Source organism: Nicotiana sylvestris, chromosome 1, assembly GCF_000393655.2.
Source record: "Nicotiana sylvestris chromosome 1, ASM39365v2, whole genome shotgun sequence".
In the NCBI taxonomy this organism is placed as follows: Eukaryota; Viridiplantae; Streptophyta; class Magnoliopsida; order Solanales; family Solanaceae; genus Nicotiana; species Nicotiana sylvestris.
In genome coordinates, this window is record NC_091057.1 from 118,735,474 (window position 1) to 118,742,915 (window position 7,442).

General features: G+C 38.2%; 1 pseudogene; it reads left to right on the forward strand.

Annotated features, from left to right (window-relative positions):
• The first annotated feature begins 494 nt into the window (after positions 1–494).
• LOC138882073 (U2 spliceosomal RNA) lies at positions 495–627 on the forward strand (annotated as a pseudogene).
• The last annotated feature ends 6,815 nt before the right edge of the window (positions 628–7,442 follow it).

Below are 7,442 nucleotides of genomic sequence, written 5' to 3' on the forward strand. Positions count from 1 at the left end.
ACATTATGAACAAAGCTTGAGAATTTAACAACAAGAAAAATTTATCACGAAGTTGGAGTATTTCTGAATGATAATTCTCAAAACCCTTAACACCTTTATATAAGGCAATGCCCAATCTAGGGGATCTAATTTTTGGACATAAAATGCGGTTTAAAAGAGCGTTGTACATATTTAAATTATTGTTATATCAGTTAAGCTTAGAAGAATTATTAGTGGGCCCACATTTCTATATAAAACGTGGTATGTAACTGTGCTTTACATATATCGCGGTAACATACCGCGTTTTATATAGCAGTCTTATTAGATTTATATAAAACGCGAGCTGTTACCGCAATATATGTAAAGTGCGGTTACATACCGCATTTTACCTTAACGAATCAAATGGCCGTTAAGGTAAAACACGGTATTGTACCATATTTTGTATAGAAAAGTAACTTTTTTTAACACGTAAAAATGTGTTTTGAGTCAAAAAGAACCACATTTAGGTTCCGGACTCATCTTTCTCGGCCTTTTGGCTAAGATCAAGTACAGTATATGTTCTTATTAGTTTAATATCTGATATGTGGAATATTTATATTAAAAGCACGAAGGCCTTTAGCGAAATGTCGTTCGTCTTTTTTACCCTCTTAAAATAGAGTTCTTATCGAACAAAATAGTCATTTGAGTATTTTCCTAATATTTAGGACTTTAAAAATAGATAAAATATTTTCATCAAATCATTTCTTAAACTAGCTATAAAGTCCTAAATATTAGGACTTTAAAATCACGTAAACATTTACCTTATATAAATTATAAGATAGAAAGAAAAAACAACCAACAATCTAAAATGAGCAACTAACCCACAAAATCTTTATCACTTTATTTTCCCCCATTCTTTTATTAATCAAGATACCGTACTCATTATTTTTTCAATTTTAACAGAATCCAATAGAATATTATTGATGACTTAGTGTTTACCTATAATTAATAAAAGACTAGAATAAACTTTGAAAAATATTACTATTTGAAAACAGAAATATATTCTAACAAAAGAAAATGCAAACTGAGACTTAACGTTCTGGATTCTAATATGTTACACGTTAGTCTATATCCCTATGTAAATCCCATTAAATTTTAATTATTTGTACAACTTGAAATATATGCATTGATTTTTAGATTCTTGTTTGCTTCTTTCGCGCGTAGAAAAAAAAGTTCATAAGGAAGTTAATAGCAGATTATGATTGGCAGAACACTATTTATGAACTGAAATTATGCAATTTTATACATGAAAAAATAGGCAAAAAAGTTTAAGAGTATGGTTGGCAGAAAATCGTATATAAATATTTATGAAAGTAATAAATAAATATGATAAATAAAAAATCATAAAATACTTTTAGAAAAATAAACAAGCAAAGTATTTTGTAAATTTTGTTATCATAAAAATGTTTTAGAGAATATAAATAATTAAAATATTATTTTTTTATCAAACCAGATTTTCTTTTAAAAAGTCCAAATTTAAATGAGAAGTCATACACATACATGAAAACTAAAACATTGCATCCTCAAAATGTGTTTAAGAATAGATTTGAATGTGTTTATATTTTCACTCCTCTTAGGTTAGTATTAACGAAGCCCTTTAGAATTTATCAATTGCAAGTAATTCCATTACAATCATAGACTTTTGCTTCCAAAAAAAAAAAACAATATTCGGATATGTATATATGCTTGGACAAAAAAAGAAAGCTCTCTTTAAAATAAAAAAGTAAAACAATAATTATTAAGCCTCAATCCCGAACGAGTTGGGATACCATATTTATCAAAATATAGTAACAGAATTTTCTTTCGCAATAATATTTTATTCTTTTCTAATATGTTAGAAATAATTTCTATCAGATTTCTTATTCATTAGAGAAATACAAAAATTTGCATTTTTCTTGTGATCTAAAAAAGGCCTTATGTTAGTTTGCTAATCCTAATTATGTCTTCTAAAAGGAACTTAAGAATATGTAGCTTTTCAAAAATCATTTTAGAAAAATTCTTAATTTTTTAATAAATGTGTGTTGTTGCTGAAATTAAAAAGGAAGCATAATTATTTATGAAATTGAATTAATATAATTATAAAACTAGAATAAAATCTTAAGTTTGCTATATTGATCAAGATGATTGAGAATTTATATAGGATAGAGTTTATTCTTTATTGAGCTAGCTAAACATGATGACCAATCATCATTCTCAAGAATTTATATTTTTTTAAAATTTATTTTAAGCACAAATTTTAATATAGTATTTATGTATTTTTTTTAATTTTTTTTTATCCTCATAGAGACGGGATACACGCGCAAAGTGCTTTATATATTTTTATTTTATTTTTTTTATCTTCATAGAGACGGGATACACGCGCAAAACACGTACTCTAAGATTAGGTAACTTAATTTTTTTAAGGGGAAGAGTCATTAAGGTAGCTTGCTACCTGGACTCTTGAGCGTCGCTCATGCCTTTCACTATTGCACGGGCTTGGCGCACCCCAACAAGTCCAATCCAATTGTCACGACCCTGGTTCGTCCTCCGTAAACCATCGTGACGGCATCTAATCTTTACGACTAGGTAAGCCTAAATTGCGGAAGAAAACCAAAATTTGCGGAAGTAAACAATTTAAAAGCAGAAATAAGGTAATAACAGTGTTTAAATATACTGCTCGGCATACACCATATATATAAATCTCAAAACCAATATCCAAATCCAAGACCCAGAAACTCACGAATCACAAGCTAAGAAAAATGAAATACTACATAGCTCTAACTCTGGAATTTGTCTAATAAGAACAGAAAGTACAGAAGGGTTAAATACTAGAAAGCAAGAATAGAAAGGGACTCCTCGGTCTGTGGACGCAGCAGATGTGCCTCGAAGTCTCTAAGTAGTCACCTCCCTCAAGGATGGTAGGCCTGAGTAGAAGTTCCTGGATCTACACATGAAAAATATGCGCAGAAGGGGCATGAGTACACCACAGTGGTACTCAGTAAGTGCAAAGCCTAACCTCGGTCGGGTAGTGACGAGGAAGGTCAGGGCCCTACTGAGGTTAAATACAATATAAGGGTTAACAGTGTGGAATAAAACAGTATAAATAAGTGCAACAATAAGAAATAACATAGAATTGAAAGAACCTACAACAACTAGAACAGAGATAAACAAACCACGGAAAGAAATACAGCTCAATATAGAGATAACAACCGGGGCACCTTCCAGGATGCCGTCCTGTGGTCCCAATTATATCTATCCAGTGGATCTCCTAGGATACCGTCCCATAGTTCATCATATATATATGTCCTAAGGATCTCCCGGGATCCCATCATGTAGTCCAGCTATCAATGCGCGGGGATCTACCGGAATCCCGATCCATAGTCTCAAATATAAATACTCAGTACTGGAGGAATCTACCTGGTGCATTCACGTAGTTTCATATAACTGTGCAGGGGAATCTACCGAGAATCTAACTCGTAGTCCCAAGGTAAATAGACAAGGGGGAGCTACCGGAATCCCACATCCGTAGTCCCAATAAATACACAACAACAGAAAAAGATACTCAGAAATGGAAATTTCATATCAAGGCATCAAGTAATTCTAGCCTAGCATGCTGCACGGAGTTCAGGTAAACAGATTGAACAATTAAAGCAATTAAATCACTTAGTCATGCTTTTCGAAGCTAACAACGGGCTTAACAGTGCAAGTAATAAAAGCAGGAAAGAAACATGCTAATGAATACTTTAAGAAAACCGGGTTTCCAACAATTTACACAAGTACGCGCTCGTCACCTCACGCACAAGGCAATTCAGTTACTAAATATACCAATCCTAAGGGGAAGGTCCCCCACACAAGGTTAGACAAGCCACTTACCTCGAACAAACTCAAGTCAACCCGAAAGCACGCTTTTGCCACGATTATCCGACTCCAAATAGCTCAAATATATTCAATTCAATTGCATATTGTAAATAACACCTCAAGTAACTGATTCCACAATTAAATTCTAAGCTAACACGCGAAATTAGGTAAAAATTACCAAAATGCCCCTCGAGCCCACCTCTCGGAATCGGGTGAAATTTATATTTTCGAAATCCTCATACTCTCACGAGTCTATGCATAATAAGAACACTAAAATCGGAGTTCAATTGACCCCTCAAATACTCCTTTTTGTTTCTCTTAAACTCAAGCCCTAATTACCCATTTCTCCCAAATTTTCCACCACTAATCAGGTATTTAATCACATAAAAATAAGTTATGAAGTCAAAAATATTACCTCCAAGTGATTTCCCTTGAATCCCTCTTCAACCCTCTTCAAAAAGCTTCAAAATCGCCTAACAATGGAGGAAACTAGGCTAAAATTCGCGAAATAACTCTTTTTAAACATTCTGCCCAGGTATTTTAATTCCTTCTTCGCGAACGCGGTCAAGGCCTCGCGTTCGCGAAGCACATAAAGTCATTGATCAAAAGTCCTCTTACGCGAACGCGACACTGCTCTCGCGAACGCGATGCTTCTGCTGACCAACCCTTCGTGAACGCGTTACACCTCTCGCGAACGCTAAGAGCAATTCCACCTCGAACCCAACTGACCACTTCCTTCGACGCGAATGCGATACCCTTCCCGCGAACGCGATGCTCAAACATCACCACCCTTCGCTGGATACTTCCTCACGAACACGAAGGCAGAATTCCATCAAATCCCCATTGACTCTTAGCGAACGCGAAGGGTAAAATCCCTCTACAACAGCTGAACAAAAACCTGCAACTTTTTAACAACTTGAAATGATTCGTTGAGCATCCGAAACACACTCGAGGCCTCCGAGACCTCAACCAAAGGCATTAAAATATCCTAAAACCTTATTCAAACTTGTACCAATCAACAGAACACTTCAAACAACATCAAAACAACCAAAACACATCAGATTCAAGCCTAAGTTTCAAAAATCTTCTGAATTCCTCCTTTGATCAAAAACCCCACCAAACCACCTCTGAATGACCTGGAATTTTGCACACGCGCCCCAAATGACATAACAGGACTACTGCAACTCTCGGAATTCCATTCCGACCCTCGGATCAAAATCTCACTATCGAACCGGAAACTTCCAAAATTCAACTTTCGGCATTTCAAGCCTGAATTAGCTACGGACCTCCAAAACACAATCCGAACACACTCCTAACCACAAAATCACCCAACGTAGCTAACGAAACCATCGGATTTCCATTCTGAGGTCGTCTTCACACTGTTCTGACTACAGTCAACTTTCCAACACTTAAGCTCTCATTTAGGGACTAAGTGTCCCAAAACTCTCCGAAACTCAAAATCGAACATCCCGGCAAATCAAAATAGCAGAAATAAACTTGGGGAAAGCAGTTAATAGGGAATCGGGGCATTAATTCTTAAGACGATCGGTCGGATCGTCACATCCTCCTACACTTAAACATTCGTTCATCCTCGAACGAGCATACAGACATACCTGAAGTAGTGAAAAGATTAGGGTAACGGCTGCGCATATCCTGTTCGGTCTCCCAGGTCGCCTCCTCGACCGGCTGACCCCGCCATTGGACCTTCACTGATGCAATGTTCTTTGACCTCAGCTTCCTAACCTGCCTGTCCAATATTGCCACTGGCTCCTTAATATAAGATAGATCTTTGTCCAACTGGACCGAACTGAAATCCAACACGTGCGACGGATCACCGTGATATCTCCGGAGCATCGAAACATGAAATACCGGATGAACTCCTGCCAAGATGGGAGGTAAGGCAAGCTCATAAGCAACCTCCCCAACATGCCTCAATATCTCAAAAGGGCCAATAAACCTCGGACTCAACTTCCCTTTCTTCCCGAATCTCATAACTCCCTTCAGAGGCGAAACTCGAAGCAGAACCTGCTCTCCAACCATATAGGAAACATCACGAACCTTCCGGTCCGCATAGCTCTTCTATCTGGACTAGGTTATACGGAGTCTATCCTGAATCACCTTAACCTTCTCCAAAGCATCCTGAACCAAATCTGTGCCCAATAGTCTAGCCTTACCTGGCTCAAACCAACCCACCATAGATCTACACCGCCTACCATATAAAGCCTCATACAGTGCCATCTGAATGCTGGACTGATAGCTGTTTTTGTAAGCAAACTCCGCCAATGGCAAAAACTTATCCCAAGACCCTCCAAACTCAATCACACACGCATGGAGCATATCCTCACGAATCTGAATAGTGCGCTCGGATTGTCCGTCCGTCTGAGGGTAAAATGTTTTACTTAACTCTACCCGAGTACCTAACTCATACTGAATAGCTCTCCAGAACCATGATGTGAACTAGGTACCTCTATCTGAAATGATGGAAACCGGAATACCATACAAACGAACAATCTTCTGGATATAGATCTCTGCCAGCCGCTACGAGGAATAAATAGTACACATAGGAATAAAGTGAGCGGACTTGGTCAGCCGATCCACAATCACCCAAATAGCATCAAACTTCCTCAACGTCCGTAGAAGCTCAACTACAAAGTCCATGGTGATCCGCTCCCGCTTCCACTCCGAAATCTCTATCTGTTGAAGCAACCCACCCGGTCTCCGGTGCTCATACTTCACCTGCTGACATTTGAGACACCGAGCTATGAATCCAACTATAACTTTCTTCATCCGCATCCACCAATAGTGCTATCTCAAATCCTGATACATCTTCGCGGCACCCGGATGAATGGAATACCGCAAGCTATGGGCCTCCTCTAGAATCGACTCTCGAAGCCTATCAACATTGGGTACACAAATCCAACCATGCATCCTCAATACCCCATCATCACCAATAGTCACCTCTTTGGTATCATCGTGCTGAACCTTGTCCTTGAGGACAAGCAAATGAGGGTCATCATACTGTCGCTCCCTGATACGATCAAATAAAGACGATCGAGAAACCACGCAAGCTAGAACCCGACCGGGCTCCGAAAGATCCAATCTCACAAACTAGCTGGCTAAGGCCTGAACATCCATCGCCATAGGCCTCTCCGATGCTGGTAAATAAGCCAAACTCCCCAAACTCTCTACCCGGTGACTCAAAGCATCGGCCACCACATTGGCCTTGCCCGGGTGATACAAAATAGTGATATCATAGTCCTTTAGCAACTCCAACCACCTCCTCTAGTACAAATTTAGATCATTTTGCTTGAACAAGTGCTGCAAGCTCTGATGGTCAGTATAAATCTCATAAGGAACCCCGTATAAATAATGGCACCAAATCTTTGCTTGAACAAGTGCTGCAAGCTCTGATGGTCAGTATAAATCTCATAAGGAACCCCGTATAAATAATGGCGCCAAATCTTCAAGGCATGAACAATGGCAGCTAACTCAAGGTCTTGAATAGGGTAGTTCTTCTCATGTATCTTCAACTATATGGATGCGTATGCAATCACCCTACCGTCCTGCATCAACACCGCTCCGAGGCC